Consider the following 19,097-nt stretch of genomic DNA (forward strand, 5'->3'; position numbering starts at 1 on the left):
ATCTTGCGGTGTCCTTACTCTGTTATAGGAGGAGTTGCAAGGCACACATTGTATTGTTGCTACTAATGGTAAAACGACGTGGTTTAAACATATTAATGGTATTATTCTATCTACATTATGTCATCTTGCTTCAAGCATTACTCTGTTTGTCATGAACTTAATACTTTGAGATGCGTGCTGGATAGCGGTCTTGGGGTGGAGTAATAGTAGTAGACATTGATCTACTTGTCACAGACGTAATGCCTACACATTAATTATGCCATAGACGATCATCATAACTATGCACTTTTCTATCAATTGATCAACAGTAATTTGTTTACCTACTGATACTATGAGAGAGATGCCTCTAGTGAATGCTATGGCCCCTAGGTCCATTCACATCTATATCAAACAAAAACTTATAATTCTTCATTGTTTTCTTTTACTTTTATTTTGTTATATCTACCACTACCATATTTCATACTTGCAACTGGCAAGAACAAGGGAAGTGAGGCCCCCTTGCCTTTGTTGCGTGCAAGAATTTGCTTTGTTGGTGTGCAGGTTCTGTTGACGTTGTATGTGTGTCTTCTCCTGTTGGTTCGATAAACTTTGGTTCTTAACTAAGGGAAATACTATTTGCTACTATACTACATCACCATTCCTCTTCAGGGAAATCCCAAAACTATCACAAGTAGCAGATGACATCTCCTTGACGGCCTCGATCATGCTGCTAAAGACGCTCAACTCCTAGTCGATCAAGGCACCCATCTTCCTCTTCCTCTCAGGAGCAGCAGTGATCTCTACTCCTAATGTCTGAGTTGGTTGAATAGTATCCACGGTTTATTTTCATCCCACTACATTTGTCTTGCTTTTTTTGTCTGGTTTTTTTCGTCCCACCTCCCACCACCCCTCCCACATTAATTTTTTCTTCTTCACACTTAAACCGGATTGCGTTTGATACTCCTTCCATTTATTCGTGCTTGCTTTGGTAGGTGTCGATTCAATTCAATCATGTAAATATTTGGTAATTAAGAATTCAGTAATATTATCATATACATGAGATCACCTTTCAAACAGATTCCTTCCTCTCTGATTTATTTCTCCCACCGATCCCCTTCCATACTTAGCTCCACTAGAAAAAAACACAACCGTAGAAGACACGCCCCTATTTAAATGTATTTCTCTACTCCTACAAGAGGAGTCTGTGGGCGTGATGGTTGGGCGGTAGGTCGTTCGTTCGTCGCTCCCCCTTCGCTCCCTCCCGCATACATGTACGTGGCCAAGAAAATCCTCTGCCATGATCCTCATAATAACTACAGAATATCCTTCCTCGATTCTCGCTTTCCTTTCCCAAGACCATGGTCCCTTCATCCCTTCTCCCTCCCGCAACTCCCTCAGATTTTCTTCCGCCACTCCTCTCCTCTTCGGGCCTCTACCTAGGTTCCTCAGCTTCGTGCCCCTAGAAATCAAAGGCGGCGACTGAGGGTAGTCACATCGAGGAGCCGTACTTGGGAGAAGTGGGATGTTCCCGAAAAAAATCCTTGGATCTCTCTTGCACACGCCAATGGCATCGGTGAACACTGGTGAGAGGCAGGTAGAATTGATGCCGGAGTCTAGGGCCACCGTCTCATAGGTCATCTTTGACATGGACAATCTTATCTTATACTACACGGTAGTTGCGACGTAATTCTCCTTGTCGCACCTTATTTTGTTTCTTCTTGGCTTTATTCAGATGCGGCAGAACGTGCGGCGTACGGCGGGATCAAGAGGATGGATCTCGAGGACGGGCAGGCGGCGGCCGTCATGCGAGAGGAGCCTGCTCGCAGGGTGCTGCGACGTTGACAAGCTGGGGCTCGATACTGGGGCGCTCCGCTTCCTGGCGCACCTATTCGTGTTCCACGGCCACAGAAGTGTACCGGTACTGAAGCACCTTGCGACGCGTTTGGTTCGAGCAGAGGTAAAGTATTCAGTATTGCAATGAGAATATAGTGTATTAAATCAGGGACAAGCGAATACGTTATGTGTTTGGTTCATGCAAGGGAAGAGGAAACAGTGTCACCTCCGCCGGCCATGTAGAAGATGCCCACTGAGGGACGACGACTTGCGATGAGAAACGAGACCAGCAACTGCTCACAGCGGCGCTACTGCTCACGGCGGTGAAGGGAGATTGGCAGCACTGCTTACGTCGACGACGGTGATGGGAGATTGGCAGCGCTGCTACTCTAACAGAGGCCGCGAATTGATACGACGGTGGTGCTGCTCACGGAGGCGGCAAACTGATACGACGGCGTTGTTTCTCATGGCGGAGGAGGATCACCGGCGGTTCTATTCATGGTGGAGGTGGTTTGCTGGCACTGCTGCCTGGTCCTCGGTGGTGAAGAAAACGATCCGAAAGAGTGGAGGTGTTATTCAATACCGGGTTGTACCGTGTGTTTCAGTTTTATGAAGAATGGTTTGCGATTACACGGTATTTGAAACCTTCTTTTCACACACTGAGCCTTGTGATCTGATGGTATGTCGCTTCTGTGTTCTTGCGCAGGTGTCGAACTACACTACTAGCACAGGCTGCACCTTGTCTTTAGCAAAGACGGAAAGCCTGCTAATTAATGATACAGGGAGATGAACGATGTGGATATGAAGTAGTGGGTTGTGCTTTTCTGCAGTAAATGCATTTAGAGATTAGATGGCTTACTCCAAAGACAAGCAACTAATCTTGTTGATGGGATTGCTGCGCAGATTCATGCATCGTGCTCTTCCGTGGTAAGGAGCCTGTGGCTCTCTCAAGTCTCAACTGATCAGAAGGTAAATAAGATTTTTGCCAGGCTTTGTTGAATTCAACTAGATGGAGAACTAATTATTACTTCCTCTGTTTGGAATTAGCAGGGACAAGTAAATACGTTATGTGTTTGCTTCCTCTGTTTCAAAAGGATGTCGTTTGAGCGGCAAGTAATTTCGGGCGAAGGGAGTACTTAACATAAAACATTAGCAGATGAACGGTGTGACATGCAAAATAAATATCCGTATGTTATGTTGATATTTTTTAGATATTCAAAGTTTTGCACTTCGTTGAACTCTTAGAACTACTATCAGTTGGCGGTAATATGTGACATGTATTATTTTGGTGCAAGTCATGCAGAAGCATTCCTTGACAACTGCATCATCTAGAATTTCAAATGGACAACATTACTACAGTATTTCCAGTGTACATGCTTAACTATACATAGTTTGATGTGCTCATGAAACTTACGAGACTCTCATAAGTACAAATTGGTATTCTAAATTTGTAATATAGTATAGCAAATATTTTAGGATTATGTCAACTTTATAGCCAAGGCATGATATATTAAGATGTAGGCGGAGCAGTTATGTAGTTGGAAATTTCAGAACATGACTGCTAGCATGATGATAAAAATAAATGCTAATAATCAAACAGACAACACGAAAGGAGGAATAGCATCGGAAACATATGGTTCACTGATTTATGATTTATCGGTTATATATTAGACAAGGATGTAGTTGATCAACTTAAGCAGTAATGGAGTTCCACAGGTTATGCATCAGGAAGAGATGGTCCTTTGGTCCCTGATTTTTCCAATATTAGATAAGGATGTAGTTGGTCAACTTAGGCAGTAGTAGATTTCTATAGGCCTGAGATTTAAATATTTCACTAATCACACTTTAGAGGCTTCTATAACTTTTCAAATATAAAATATTCAAAAGTCCAATAAGTATGTGACACCTTTTACAGAAAATATATTGTAGTCGGTAGTGCAATAAACCTGTAATAGCTTTCTTAAAATCGCGTTCAGCACTCATGCCAGAACTATTTTTTTCATGTGTGTGTACTATTTCTACATATACTTCGAGAAAAATACTACTTGTCATGCAGATCCATCTTTGTGCTTATTACTGCTTCTTCCTCCTGAATCGAGACCCATATATATCCTGCTATGACATTCAATTTTCCATATTCCATTTGAAGTATTAACCATTTTATGAATATATGCCATCCTTCTAGGTGAAATATTGTTGGTCAAAGGCCTCCCGCGAAATAAGAAAATATCGAGTCCGTTTTTTCGTAAAAGCATGTGCATCAAATGATGCACATACCCATAAAACATTGAATTCTTGGTACGAGCAAGAGATCTTGTTCACCTCGCCATTTGATTATTCTCTAAGAGTTTATTTGGGACATGGTATATATAAAGTTGCTTGTGTAGTAAACATGATTTATGGTACAAATTGTCATGCAACGAGCTTCCTTCTAGAGTAATATTTAATGATTATATTATCTTTTTAGTTTGTTGTTGGATAACCATTGGCAGCGGCTAAGTTTGCAAAGGAAACCTTTTGAAGATGGCACCATTATATTTTTTCCAATTGTCCTTGTAATTTTGAGTTTATGTGTAAACTTGAGTTAGCTTAGAGTTCTTTATTAAACTCACAGAAAGCTTTTGTGTTGGTCCAAATAAAATGAGCATAAAACAAGAACTGAGGACCAACTATAATTAAAGGCCTTATGCTGAATTTAACTGAGGAACATTGCCAATTCATTCAAAATAGTACGAAACTGATCTTACATGTTTTTTTAAAAGAAGACAAATTTGATCCCATTACTTAGCTATAGACAAGTGTCAAAGCTAATATTAGTATTCACGGTAGTTCCAGCTGCTTAGTTAGTAGCAATATCTCCGTCTAATGTGATCTTCGATCACTTTGTAGTTCACATATAGCATTTTATATCGAAAAGATCATCCATTTATTGCCGAGTGAATGGAACAATGCATGTGTAATAATAACTAAATAAATGAAAGGTATTTGCTGGGCAGATGATCACATGTTTTCGCCAATATATAATATATATAAGTGATGCATTACTATGCTAAATTGCTTTATAATTTTATTCCTTTTTGCAGATCTAGGTCAGCTGGTTGGTCAGAGGAAGAAAGCATAATGCATGAATGAAAGTGGAGAGGACAAAGAAAGATGTGTGGATTCTCATAGTTGAAGTAAGTAAGTATTATGGGGATTCTCATAGTTGGTGAAAATAAATATTATGCGGATTCTCATGGTTGGAGTTAATAACGGACACAGTGGCGTATTAGTTGTTTGCCCAACAACGGACATCATATTGTTATTTCATGGTAATACACGACATTCAACTGTATATGTTACAACGTGGCAATGGCCCGGGAGGCATTGGATCTACCGTCTTGGCTAAGGGGGCGTCACGAGTGGGGAGGGGATCAGCGGGGAGAGCCAGGTGGTTGGCGGGGGACTCCTCGTTCACGATCCATGTGGAAGTACGTTGACAATTCATGGGAAAGTACTATGTGAAGTACCGTTGGTGCTATGGCGAAGATAAAGTGGCTGTCATCCAGTTTAAAACGGAAAGGTGCGTGTGTATATATATATATATATATATATATATATATATATATATATATATATATATATATATATATATATGTTGTTGTTATAAGAATGATCATGATGCCCTCATGTCTGTATTTTATTTTATCGACACCTCCATCTCTAAACATGTGGACATATTTTTCGATATCGGCTTCCACTTGAGGACAAGCGAGGTCTAAGCTTGGGGGAGTTGATACATCCATTTTGCATCATGCTTTTATATCGATATTTATTGCATTATGGACTGTTATTACACGTTATGTCACAATACTTATGGCTATTCTCTCTTATTTTACAAGGTTTACATGAAGAGGGAGAATGCCGGCAACTGCGATTCTGGGCTGGAAAAGGAGCAAATATTAGAGACCTATTCTGCACAGCTCCAAAAGTTATGAAACTCCATGAAAGTCATTTTGGGAATTAATAAAAAAATATTGAGCGGAAGAAATACCTGAGGGGGCACCCACCATCCACGAGGGTGGGGGCGCGCCCTACCCCCCTGGGCGCGCCCCCTGCCTCGTGGGCCACCTGGCAGCCCTCCGGTGCCCATCTTCTGCTATATGAAATCTTTTACCCTGGAAAAAACCATAAGCAAGCTTACGGGACAAAACTCTGCCGCCACGAGGCGGAACCTTGGCGGAACCAATCTAGGGCTCCGGCGGAGCTGTTCTGCCGGGGAAACTTCCCTCCAGGAGGGAGAAATCATCACCATCGTCATCACCAACGATCCCCTCATCGGGAGGGGGTCAATCTCCATCAACATCTTCACCAGCACCATCTCTTCTCAAACCCTAGTTCATCTCTTGTATCCAATCTTTGTACCAAAGCCTCAGATTGGTACCCGTGGGTTGCTAGTAGTGTTGATTACTCCTTGTAGTCGATTCTAGTTGGTTTATTTGGTGGAACATCATATGTTCAGATCCTTAATGCATATTAATACCCCTCTGATTATGAACATGAATATGCTTTGTGAGTAGTTACGTTTGTTCCTCAGGACATGGGTGAAGTCTTGCTATTAGTAGTAATGTGAATTTGGTATTCATTCAATATTTTGATGAGATGTATGTTGTCTCTCCTCTAGTGGTGTTATGTGAACGTCGACTACATGACACTTCACCATTGTTTGGGCCTAGAGGAAGGCATTGGGAAGTAATAAGTAGATGATGGGTTGCTAGAGTGACAGAAGCTTAAACCCTAGTTTATAAGAAGTAGCCCGGGAAGGACACGAGGCGTCCACGAGGGTCGAGGGCGCGCCCTACCCCCTGAGCGCGCCCCTTGCCTCATGGGCACCTCGTGTGCTCTCCGGACTCCGTTTTCTTGCACGATACTTCTTTCGGTCGGTAAAAATTCATTATATAATCTCCCGAAGGTTTTGACCACCGTATCACGCAAATATCTTCTGTCTTTGTTTCGAGCTATTGTTCTGACAGATCTAGAGCACCATGACGTCTTCAAGCGCTCCCAAGGACAAGTTTTTCGAGAGGGTCATCAACCCCTACCTCGCGAGGTGCTGCATCACCCTCGAACCATTGAGATGCGTGAAGGGGTGCTGCACATCCGCGATGTTGAGGGACCAAGGAGTACCGGAAGCGTGGAGACAAAGCTCGATACGATGGAACAACAATTTTTCAAGTGCCAAGGGATGGTGGAGCGCGGACTCAACGCCAACCAGATGATGATCGCAGAGTTCACCAACAACCACAAGCTGGACACCAAGAACATTGGGGAGACCATCTTCAAGCTTCATGAGAAAATCGAGCACCCCCAAGCCCAGATCTACGACCTGCAAAACCAAAACTGTGAGTATGAATACAGATTCAAAAGGATGAGTTTGGCTGCAGATTTGAGGATCCCGGAGACTCGATCATCCTTCTATGATGGTGAGCCTATGCCTTGGAAGACGGACGACAAGCCTACATCATCAACAACTCCATCATCACCACCTCCGAGGAACTAATCACATGGGTATGGGCACTCCCCTTTGGCAACTGCCAAGCTTGGGGGAGTTGCCCCTGTATCGTATCACCATCACACTCCTATCTTTACAGTTTTTCTTAGTTCGATCCTTTTGGTAATATCTTGATCTAGTAGAATAAAGTTTTGGTATGATTTAGTTTTGAGTTTTTCCTTATGATCCCTCTATGTAATCGAGTCTGTGAGCTATATATAATAAAGATTAGTGTTGAGTCAAGGGCTTTGCTATCTTGCTATGATATTGAGTGCATAAAAGAGTAAAAAGAAATAAAAGAGATCATATTGATCTTTTGGAGAGTAATGACTTCACATATAAAAAGTATGATGATTAAAAGTTGTTGAGAGTTGGCAAACATAGTTTTGGTCATCGTTGCAATTAATAGGAAGTAATAAAGAAAGAGAGGTTCTCACATATAAATACACTATCTTGGACATCTTTTAATGATTGTCAGCACTCATTAAAGTAGGACATGCTAAAGAGTTGATGTTGGACAAGGAAGACAATGTAATGGGTTATGTTTTCTCACATCTCAGTTAAAGTATATTGTCATGGATCATTCAAAAACGGTTGAGCTTGCCTTTCCCCCTCATGCTAGCCAAATTCCTTGCACCAAATGGAGATACTACTTGTGCTTCCAAATATCCTAAAACCCAATTTTGCCATGAGAGTCCACCATATCTACCTATGGATTGAGTAAGATCCTTCAAGTAAGTTGTCATGTTGCAAGCAATAAAAATTGCTCTCTAAACAATGTATGAATTATTTATTAGTGTGGAGAAAATAAGCTTTCACTACAAAAAAAAGACACATCTGTGACATTTTGGGCCAAACGAATTTTTTTTCTATCATACATATGACACTTCTATGACGATAATTGTGACAAAACCCGGTATCATCATAGATGTGGTGGGCTCCTACTTCTATGACAAAAAATCATGACAGAAAATGGGCTTTTTGTCCTGGGCGGGCCGGAGACGCAGCTGCATGACATTCTTTAGGCCGTCCATGACGGAAAAAACCGCGGTAGAAGCGAGGAGGAGGAAAATTTCGGGGAGTTGCCGGTTACGGTGGGAGGTCGGGGGCCGAGCGATACGCGTTTCTCTCGTACACGTACGTGCATGTGTGCGAGGCGTTGGCTCTAACTGAACCCGATCGAGGCGTTGGGCTCTAACTGAACCCGAGCGATTGCACTGCAGGCTACGCGTTACTGAACCCGAGAGATCGATCGATGGCTGTTAACTGAACCCGATCGAGCAATTCCTTCGCTACTGCTGCTAACTGAAGCCGATCGATTGGATGAATAGTGAGTGTTACGGGGGGGTGGATGAACAGTGAGCGGTGGCGTTTCCTCTGGATGAACAGGTCCTCGTGGTGTGGAGGGCTGGATGAACAGTAGACAGTGGAGGGGTGCCCGTGGAGGGGTGGTTGAACAGGACCCCGTGGTGTGGAGGGCTGTATGAACAGTAGACGGTGGAGGGCTGGATGAACAGTTGACGGTGAAGGGGTGGTTGAACAGTAGCCGGTGGAGTAGCGCGCAGTGGAGGCTGGATGAACAGGAGCCCGTGGAGGCTGGAGGAGGTCGACGGTAGCCCGTGGAGGCTGGAGGAGGTCGACGGTGGAGATGAACAGTATCCCGTGGAGTCCCATTTTGCGGTGCGCCACACCCCTCCCGATGAACAGGACCCCCGTTTCGACCGTAGCCCTCCAACACAAGTCCGTTTCATCCGTTTTACGGTACGCCACACCCCTCCCGATCAACAGGACCCCCGTTTTGATCGTAAGAGGTCCGTTTCCTCCGTTTTGCGGTACGCCATACCCCTCCCGATCAACAGGACCCCCCGTTTCGACCGTAGGAGGTCCATTTCCTCCGTTTTGCGGTACGCCACACCCCTCCCGATCAACAGGACCCCGTTCCGAATGTAGGAGGTCCGTTTCCTCCGTTGTGCGGTACGCCAGGCCTCCTTTTCATCGCCTATTCCATCCAAGCCCTCCCGATGAACACGACCATGCATTCCGTTCCGACCCAGCCGGTTGGCTCCCCATGAACACGACGACGATGTTGTTTTCTGTTTCGACCCAGCCATGTACATATGCGCGAGTAGGCGTTCGAGATCCTGCCCGTATGTATGTACGTGGCCGTATTTTCTTTCTTGCACCCTCGCCGTTGTACATACGTGTACATGCTACGTGCGTGCCTCTACTATGACACGTGTGTGCCTCTACTACGACATGTGCACGCCTCTACATCGACCAGTATGTACGTACACATTCGCGACCAGAATGACAACACTACGTACGCTTCGACCAGGTGGGTCCCGACTGTCAGGCACTTCCTTGCCTGCGAAGATGTAGCTGGTGGTTCCCAGCAGTCAGGGGGGCGAATCATTTTTTTTTGCCCGGACGCACTTCCTTGCGTGCGAAGATGTAGCTGGTGGGTTCCAACAGTCAGGGTGGCGAATCATTTTTTTTTGCCCGGACGCACTTCCTTGCGTGCGAAGGCGTAGCTGGTGGGTCCCAGCAGTCAGGGGGGAAAATGTTTTTTTCGTGAAATACGGTGGCATGTCCGGTGGGTCCCCGCTGTCAGGTGGAGGAATACTTATTTTGCGCGTAATAAGGAGGCACTTCCTTGCTGCGGCCATGGACCCAGCTATCAGCGTCTCCATGCACAGTACTCTTCCGAAGGAAGTCGGTCGTTGATCACATTGACCACGCCGCGCCGAGAGCACCACAGCGGTGGACGACGACGAGGCCTAGGAAGGGGACGACACGGAGGTAGGGAAGACTCGGGAGTTGTTTTCCACGCGGAGGGGAGTATGACTGTACGAGGGTTTACTGGTTCGTCTGCCGTCGCCGGAGAATAATAGTAGGTGTCGGTGAGTAGAGGGATGGCTAGGCCAGCGATGGGAGTACGATGGGGCGGTGAGGCCTGCGCGGCAGCACAGCCGGCTGTGGGGAGGAGGGAGCAGGTAGTCCCGCCGGTGCTTGTTTGAGCGGCTGGAGCAGGAAGAGCAGAGATTGAAGAAGCACGACGGTTGTTGGATGGACATCCAACAGTCACTGCTTGTGCGTCAACCCTTTTTTAGGAAAGCCGCAAATCTGTGGAAAACAGCATACAGCCTATCTGCCATTATTTCTAATAATTTATAGCCCATTTGCTAATTTTTAAGGTTTTTTTTGGAGCCCATATTCTTTTTGTTAGCATTACAGTCCATATTGTGGCCACGGTTAAAAAATTATATGAAATTTTGCATATTTCGGTGCGGTCTGAACTGTTTTTAATCCCAAAATTTCGACTCACATTCAAACTGATTTTAAAAATAAATGTATATCAATATAAATCCAACAAATTTTCCACGCATAAAAATTAATGTAATTTAAAATCTTGAAATGAAAAAAAAAATATTTGAAACTAATTGCCGATTTGATGTGTTTTAAAAATGTACAGCCCATTTCTCATTACTGATGGGCCATTTTCTCGGCTAGCCGAATGAAAGCTCTCCTCGTCTCGAAAGATTTGTAGCCCAACAGGCCTGACAAAGCGACTTACTTGGCAAATCACAAAAAATCTGGGCTGTGGCCGTGGACCCAGCTGTCAGCCTCTCCACGTACAGTACTCTTCCGATGGAAGTTGTTCCTTGACCATGTTGACCACGCCGCGCAGAGAGCACCACGGCGGTGGACGACGGCGAGGCCTAGGAAGGGGACGATGCGGAGCCGGGGAAGATGCGGCAGCGGAAGCCCGCGCGGAGAGGAGTACGAGGGTTCACTGGTTCGGCTGTGGTGTGAGGCTGTCGTCGCCGCAGGGCCTGGCCAGCGGTGGGAATAGTAGGGAGTGGTGAGGCCTCTGCGGTAGCACAGCCGGCAGGATCATGCAGCACGACCGGCGCTGCTTTGGGCAGCTGGAGCAAGAAGACCAGAGGTTGAAGAAGCACTACAGTCGTTGGATGGACATCGTACGGTCACTGGAGCTAGAATCGTTCATATTGACTAAGTTGACAAAGCCCTTCGTCCCCGTCAACTTAGTAGGCCCACAAGTTAGCCTCCCACCAAGGTGTGTCCCAGCTAGCCGGGGGAGTATTCATTTTTTTGTGCGTAATAAGGAGGCACTTCCGGTGGGTCCGAGCTAACAGCGGGGGGGGGGGGGGGACATTTTTTTGCGAAATACGGTGGCCTGTCCGATGGGTCCCAGCAGTCAGGGGGAAATGATTTTTTCGCAAAATACTAGTGGCCCATCCGGTGGGTCCCCGCCGTCTGCTGGAGGAATAATTATTTTCCTTGTAATAAGGAGGCACTTCCTTGCGGCTGCCATGGACCCAGCTGTCAGCCTCTCGACGTACAGTACTCTTCCGATGGAAGTCGGTCGTTGACCACATGGACCACGCCGTGCCGAGAGCACCACGGCGGTGGACGACGGCGAGGCCTAGGAAGGGGACGACGCGGAGCCGGGCCACGGGAGGCAGGAGCAGGCGGTAGCACAGCCGGCCACGGGAAGCAGGAGCAGGCGACACGACCGGCGCTGCTTTGGGCGGCTGGAGCAAGAAGACCAGAGGTTGAAGAAGCATTATGGCCGTTGGATGGACATCATACGGTCACTGGAGTATTGACTAAGTTGACAAAGCCCTCCGTCCCCATCAACTTAGTAGGCCCACAAGTCAGCCCAACAATATGGTGCGTCCCAGCTAGCAAGGGGTATTCATTTTTTTTGGGCGTATTAAGGAGGCACTTTCTTGCGTGCGAAGATATAGCTGGTGGGTCCGACCTGTCAGCGGGGGGAACGTTTTTTCACGAAATACAGAGGCCCTTCCTGTGTGTCCTAGCTGTCAGGTGGAGGAATCATTATTTTGCACGTAATAAGGAGGCATTTCCTTGTGTGCGGTCGTGGACCCAGCTGTCAGCCTCTCCACGTACAGTCCACTTCCGATGGATGTCGTTCATTGACCACGTTGACCAGGCTGCGCCGAGAGCACCAGGGCGGTGGACGACGGCGAGGCCTAGGAAGGGAACGACACGGAGCCAGGGAATACTCGGCAGTTGTTTCCCACGCGGAGGAGTACGAGGGTTTACTGGTTCGTCTGCCGTCGCCGGAGAATAATAGCATGTGTGGGTGAGTAGAGGGATGGCTAGGCCAGCGATGGGAGTACGGTGGGGCCATGAGGCATGTGCGGCAGCATAGCCAGCCGCGGGAGGAGGGAGCAGGCAGTCCCGCCAGCGCTTGTTTGAGCGGCTGGAGCATGAAGAGTAGAGATTGAAGAAGCACGACAGCCGTTGGATGGACATCCAACAGTCACTGCTCTCGTGTGTTGACTAAGTTGACAGGGCGTTGCGTGTGCGTCAACCTTTTTTTATGAAAGCATACGCGTCAACCTGTAGTAGGCGCACAAGTCAGCCTCAAATCTGTGGAAAACAGCATACAACCCATCTCATTATTTCTAATAATGTACAACCCATTTGCTAATTCTTAAGAATTTTTTTGGAGCCCATCTTCTTTTTGTTAGCATTACACCCCATATTGTGGCCACGGTTAAAAAGTATACGAAATTTTGCATATTTCGGTGCGGTCAACTGTTTTTAATCCAGAAATATCGATTCACATTCAAACTATTTTGAAAAATAATTTATATAAATATAAAATCCAAATAATTGTCCACGCATAAAAATCAATGGAATTTAAGATCTTGTAATGAAAAAAATTGAAACTAATTCCCGGTTTGATGTGTTTTAAAAATGTACAGGCCCATTTCTGGGCAAACCGAATGAAACTCTCCTCGTCTTGAAAGATTTGCAGCCCAGCAGGGCCGATAAAGCAAGTAGGCCTTGTTTGGGTATTTCTTTTAAAAAATAGAACTGGGCTAGCCATTTTCAGCAAGAAAAAAACACAACTGGGCTCATGATGTGGTAAACATAAATAAAACCCTGGCTAGATGGGCCACAGCCCCCGCACAGCCCCGTTGTTGCCCTGATCTGTCGCTAAAACTAGTATAAATAATAACTACTTGTTCCTAAAAAAACTGCGCGACTTGCTGGGTCCCTGCTGTCAGTCGCTCGTAGTGTAATTCTCTCGTTTATTGACTACGTTGACAATGGCGTGAGCCCCAGATGTCCAACCATTAGGAGGAACCATATTTTTGGGCTTGTACTATAGAGGCACTTGCTTGTGTACTGCCATGACGCTGGTGGGTCCCTACTGTCATCCTCTCCACGTACAGTCATCTCCTTGTTCCTCTCGGTTGTTGACGACGTTGACAACGCAAGAGGGCGGCGCACCGCGCACGGGAGCGAACCAAGGCCGCAAGGCGGAGGATGACGGCGAGGCCTCCGACAGAATGAACAGGAGCCGTTGAAGATGCGCTGGTCCAGTCGCAGGCAGAGGGGAGTACGAGGGTTGACTGGTTCAGGCGCGGGTGCGTGTTGGGGCTGACGTCGCTGGAGAATAACAGGATGTGTGGCAGAATAGAGGGAGGGACTGGCCAACGTTGGAGGGTACGTACGGTAGGGCGGCGGAGGCGCAGCCAGCCATTGGAGGCGGGAGCAGGCAGAGCCGACGGGGTGGTTTGGTTTGGGCGGCTGGAGGAAGAAGAAGACAAGAGATAGAAGATACACGACAGATGTTGGATGTCAATCCAACGGCTGGTAGGCAGAATCGTTTGTTGACTGGCTAGTAAGTCGACACCACCTTGGATAGGCTATTTTCTCGCAGGTCCCAAATGTCAGAATCCAAATCTGTCACGGTCATGCAGCCTTTCCTATGAAAATTTACAACCCATTTGATGTGCTAGTTCGAAATAAGTTTGTGGGTGCTGGTGGGGGCTAATCACTTGGCTTCTGTAATGCACAGTGAGCTCAAGCAGCCGGCGAGAGTGATGTTATTTCCCTTGGTTGGGATTTGTTACAATATTTCACTCTAAATTAAACGAATGGCAAGCCATTTGCCTTGTTTCAAAGAAAATATGATAGTCACAGCCGAGTTGAAAAGGGCAGGAACATCTAACTCCAGCTTACAAACTGTACAAAAGCACGAGGGTTAATTGTTCATCAGGTTTACAAAAAAACCCAGATTGAAAAGGGCAACAACATCTAACTCCAGCACTGTTTTCGGCAGTCACAGTCAAATGGATCGGTCAGGTCCATAGAATGAACATCCTGGGTCGTAAAATTTACTGGATTATGACCACAATATGTTGTAAATAGAAGCCCGGCACGTTCAGAAGCTCTTTTGCCCACCTGAAACTCCTTTTTTTGCTCTTCGACATACCCATCCGTCAAAACCATGCTGCTGATAAACTTAAGCCTGATGGACAATAGTAACCTCGCATTCAGCAGGAAGAATGTGACAAATCTTGTGTTTGCACGGTTGGCTACATATCGTTCTAGCGTTATTGTCTTCAATCGAATCTCATGAGAAGTGAGAAAATCCCGATGCTTACGAATCCACCGATTGGTTATAACTTTCTTACCCCGTCCTGTTGCCTAAATAGACATGAAGATTGAAAACAGTTAAGGTCTAAAAGAAGAGTGTCGAAAGAGCAACAACTGAACGGTTAATTCTAGTACACTATATGCGGGCTTCCAATGTGCGTGAAATTATCACCTTTATATACAACTTCTCCAGACATGGAAAGCATTGCAGCAAGCCAATAATCTTGTTCAGATCAAAACTATTCATTTGGATATATAAGATCTTGACAGAATCCAGCACCATTGATAGGCCATCCATGGAGAAACTCTTCATTGAGCATAGAACATAATATTAGTACAAAATGTGTACTCCAAGATGATATATAAATTATGCGCAGAAATTTAAAATGCAGCTTATGGTTACAAGTGTAGATGATAATATAAAGTACCTGAAGAACTGTGGAGCCAAACACCATATTGAAATGAGCACAGAGATCATGTATTACACCCAAGGTCTCCAGTTTAGGCGCAGAGAGGACGGTTATTTGCAACGGTGAATAACTAGAATCAAGGATCAACCTTTGAAGTGAAGGGGCATCTTGGATGATGAGCTGCCTTCCGTCAAAAGAAATTCCAATTCTTACAAGGTTAGGCGACTTTATTTGGAGACAACCGATTCTAACTGTGAAAACAAGCACCAAGCACTCCAGCGCAGGGCAACTGGAGTGGATGATGCTGTGCAATGAGGCCTCCGATATACGAACCCGCACAAGTGAAAGTTTCTTGAGAAATGGGAGTCGAAGGTTTAGTACCAGATTGTCTGGTAGGTAGCACAGCGCAAAGGTGGCGGTGTGGAGAGAGGAGGAAAACCGCGAGATGGACATCGGTGCTGAGGGCACAAGTTCATGGCGTTCGGTATGTGGTATGTGATTTCCAGGGGAATAGTAGAACTCAAGCAGCTGTAGTTCTGTGAATTCAGGGGATTTCAGCCAGGCGTCCACCGTGCAGGGCATGGTATGCTTGCTCAGGTAGCATGACGGGATGCAGAGGCTTTGAACGGAGCCCTGGTGGGAGGAGATGATGGCTCTGGGGATTTCAAAATCATTGAAGAGAGATAGCTGACGACAGTCGAGATTAAGGGGCACGACGCGCCATAGAGGGCGCCACCAAATTGAGAGGACTTGGGTGCGGCAGCAATCCTTGGTGGGGAGAAGCGAGATGATCTCCCCAAGGACGGCGTCCGGGAGATCGCTGATGCGGTCCACCCGAGATTCTACGGGTTCCTGGGATCCGGTGGGGGCGGGGTCACCGCTTCTCCCTGTGCTGCCGGGTGCGGGATCTACAACAGGTGTCGCCGCTGGCGGGAGCCTCATCTTCTTGGCGCTGGGGTCAGCCGACTCCATTTTCCTCGAGGGCGTCGCGTCGCGCTCATGGATTTGAGCAGAGTAACGAATGACGAGCCTAGTTGTAGTGCGAGCGAAGAAGAAGGGGAGCTGGGTTTTTTTGTAAGAGTGAGGAAGAAGGGGAGCTGGGGTTTTCTGTAGGAGTGAGGTGAGGAATTTGGGGATACGAGTGGAGCGAGCTGACGTGAGGTGGGTGGGAGCGAGGAGGAAGAAGAGCACCCAGGTTTTCTGGGGGGGGTGTGCTGGGTGTGGGTAGCGCCTCTCATTCAGTAAATATATGGGCTTTTGAATTGATTTTACTATTTACTAGTGTGGATTGGCTGTTTTGTCTTGGGCCCAGAGAAACAATTACTACTAGTAAAGTGGAGACACTCTACAGCTACCCAGAAAAACAATTACTACTAGTACAGTGAAGACACTCTACCGCTTCTGGCTCCTCCTGGGTCATTGAAATGTCTCCCTCTACTGAATGCCGTTATATTTTTGTTCACCGACATGAGGGCCATGCAGTGCGCGGGCCTAAATGCCATCCACCAAATTAGAAGGCAGTGTGCAGGCGGAGAGTCACCCCGGTCGTAGCGCGGCAGTAACGAGCCGTCGTATCACAAAACCCCACCTCCCCGCAGTCTAAGTTTGACGGACGAAACAACCATCATTTCACTCTTCGTTGAATCCCCTTCTCCCTCACTGTCTTCAAGAAAGGCAACACTCGCATCTACCACTGTTCTTCTCTCCCAACGAAGGGAAGGTAAGCGGACCCGTGATGTTGGTATATTTTCGTTCAGAGAAAAAAAAAGAACTTTTGCAAAGCAGTAACCGATCCTCACTCTCTTTTTTGTTTCATTGTCATTGCGATTGTGTTTTCCTTTCAGTGGTCTCCTAGTATTCGTCAGTTTCATGATGGACCAAGGAGAACCAGGCAAAGATCTGCCGATATTGGAGCAGACGTGGGAGGCTGATCCCCACGAGACAGAGAGCTCCAAGAAGATGGAGGCAACCACCAAGCCGACCCCAGATACGCTCACGGCCACTACTGAGATGGTCAACGCCCCGTTTGAGGTTACAGCCCCCGTGGCACTGCAGGAGCAGTTTTCCCCCTTCGAGGATGTGTCCCCCCCCCCCCCCGCTGAGCTACCCAAGGTGATTTCCTTCTTTGCCGATCTCGATTGTGGTTTTTCATCTAAGTATGTGGTGATTTTTTTAGAAAAGGAAGTATGTGGTGATTAATAATGCAAAATTTTATAAGCTTCGATGCGATGCTATACATAGTGGTTTAAATAACTTGTGTTTCTTATACTGAAAAGTAATTCAGAATTTGTTTCTGTTTCAATTAGAGCCCTGATGCAGACAAGGATTGTGTGGTTGTACATGTCACTCGCTATGAGGCGGACGACCTGAATATACGCACTGGGAAAACAGAGTTCTTAGGCTGTTGGATCCTGGAAGCCATTTGCGGTTATACCAATGAAGAGTTGTATTCCAGCCTCACTGTTGTCAGGCGTGTTGTCCAGGGTGTACTGAAGCACAAGCAGTTCAAAGCTACTCCTTCGTTTGTGAGGCATACTGTTCTTGTCAAGCTTACGCAGGAAGATGACATGGCATGCCTCCACAAACTAGTTTATCAGTGGCAAGGCCACAAGGTTGTCTTCATGAAGGTTCACAGGATTGAGCTGCTGCGGGACGTCCTCGATGATGTTCATGGCAAGGTCCGTCTTGTGTCCAGCCCAAATTAGATCGAGGCATGAAATAGTTGCCCCAGCTAGTGTTTAATAGTAGTTTGGATTGTGTCTAATTATCTGAACCTTGCCTGTTATCGACCCCTCTGGGGCTAGTACTCTGTTTGAATCCGTCTATGGGAACTGCTGCTACTTTTGTGTGCCCCTGAATCATGTGAGAACCATTGTAATTGTTGCCGAAACAGATGCGTCCTCACTAGTTTTTTCATGAATATGGCATGGTAAGACATAAGTTGTCAGGGTTTATCATACGAGCAGTGTGTGTTTTGATGAAATAGAGCACTCGTTCGAGAACCGTGCGCCGACGTATACATAAGTACTTGTAAACACTGTTGGTGCTACCCCACTTGTAAGCAGTTGTGCAAAACACAGCACATTGGCTCAGCTCGCTTCGACACTAGGCTATCGACCAGCTAACAATCAACAATCTGCTGTCTGACATATAAGCAACTATGTATCTTGTTACAGTGGTTCATGCAGTTAATTGAGGCCACAATGTAATAAATTCCAAATGTTCACACGCTAGTCCAGCGCTCATGTGGAACACTCACATTAAACTCGTCTTCATAAAAAACTTGAAAAACATAAGTTAAGCAATTTTATACATCTTAATGATTCATAGAACATAACAAACATATACTAGTTCACAGCAAAAGACAAAGTTGTGAGAAGGTTTACAAATGAGGAAAAAACAAGCAAGGCTTCTCTGAGCAAAGGGCCTCCCGGCAGGCTTAAATTTCCTAGAGTTCACTCTGGTTTTTTCTTGTTGCCACCATCCAGGGTTAGGTTCTCTCATTCCAGAATAACCAATTATAATTGTGGTCTCAGCTGGAATGCTGAAATGAACCATGCAGTGTACTGACCAGCTGAAATGCTTGTGCATTTCACTAAATTTAAGCACCGTTATTTGCAGAAATAAGCAGACCACAATGCCTCTTGTCCGCGCACCTGTCCAAAAAAACCACCGTGCAACCGGGCCAGCTAGTCCTTGGTCCATGGATGAACTAGGATGCAGTTGTTTTCGCTCGTCCCTGCACTGCAATCAGGAAGTAAAACGTACGAATCAGCTTCTTTTAGATTGCGTTGGTCATTCTACCTTAGTTACTACCAATGTAGGGATACCTTGAAGACGGGAGGTTAGACGACGGCAACGAGGGATAGCCATCTCATTTTGCACAGTTGTACTAAAACTGA

General features: G+C 46.2%; 1 long non-coding RNA gene across 12 annotated transcripts; it reads left to right on the forward strand.

Moving 5' to 3' along the window:
• The first annotated feature begins 1,121 nt into the window (after nucleotides 1–1,121).
• LOC123069576 (uncharacterized) lies at nucleotides 1,122–5,797 on the forward strand. Of its 12 annotated transcripts, none has more exons than XR_006432644.1 (5): nucleotides 1,122–2,381; nucleotides 2,519–2,625; nucleotides 2,716–2,781; nucleotides 2,863–5,374; nucleotides 5,694–5,797. It is a non-coding gene; the product is annotated as an uncharacterized lncRNA (long non-coding RNA). The 12 variants fall into 12 exon arrangements; XR_006432642.1 differs by having other exon boundaries at nucleotides 1,122–1,612; nucleotides 1,712–1,936; nucleotides 2,019–2,781; XR_006432641.1 differs by having other exon boundaries at nucleotides 1,122–2,781; nucleotides 2,863–4,110; nucleotides 4,896–5,374.
• Nucleotides 5,798–19,097: the final 13,300 nt, after the last annotated feature.

This window comes from Triticum aestivum, chromosome 3B (genome assembly GCF_018294505.1).
Source record: "Triticum aestivum cultivar Chinese Spring chromosome 3B, IWGSC CS RefSeq v2.1, whole genome shotgun sequence".
NCBI classification, from domain to species: domain Eukaryota; kingdom Viridiplantae; phylum Streptophyta; class Magnoliopsida; order Poales; family Poaceae; genus Triticum; species Triticum aestivum.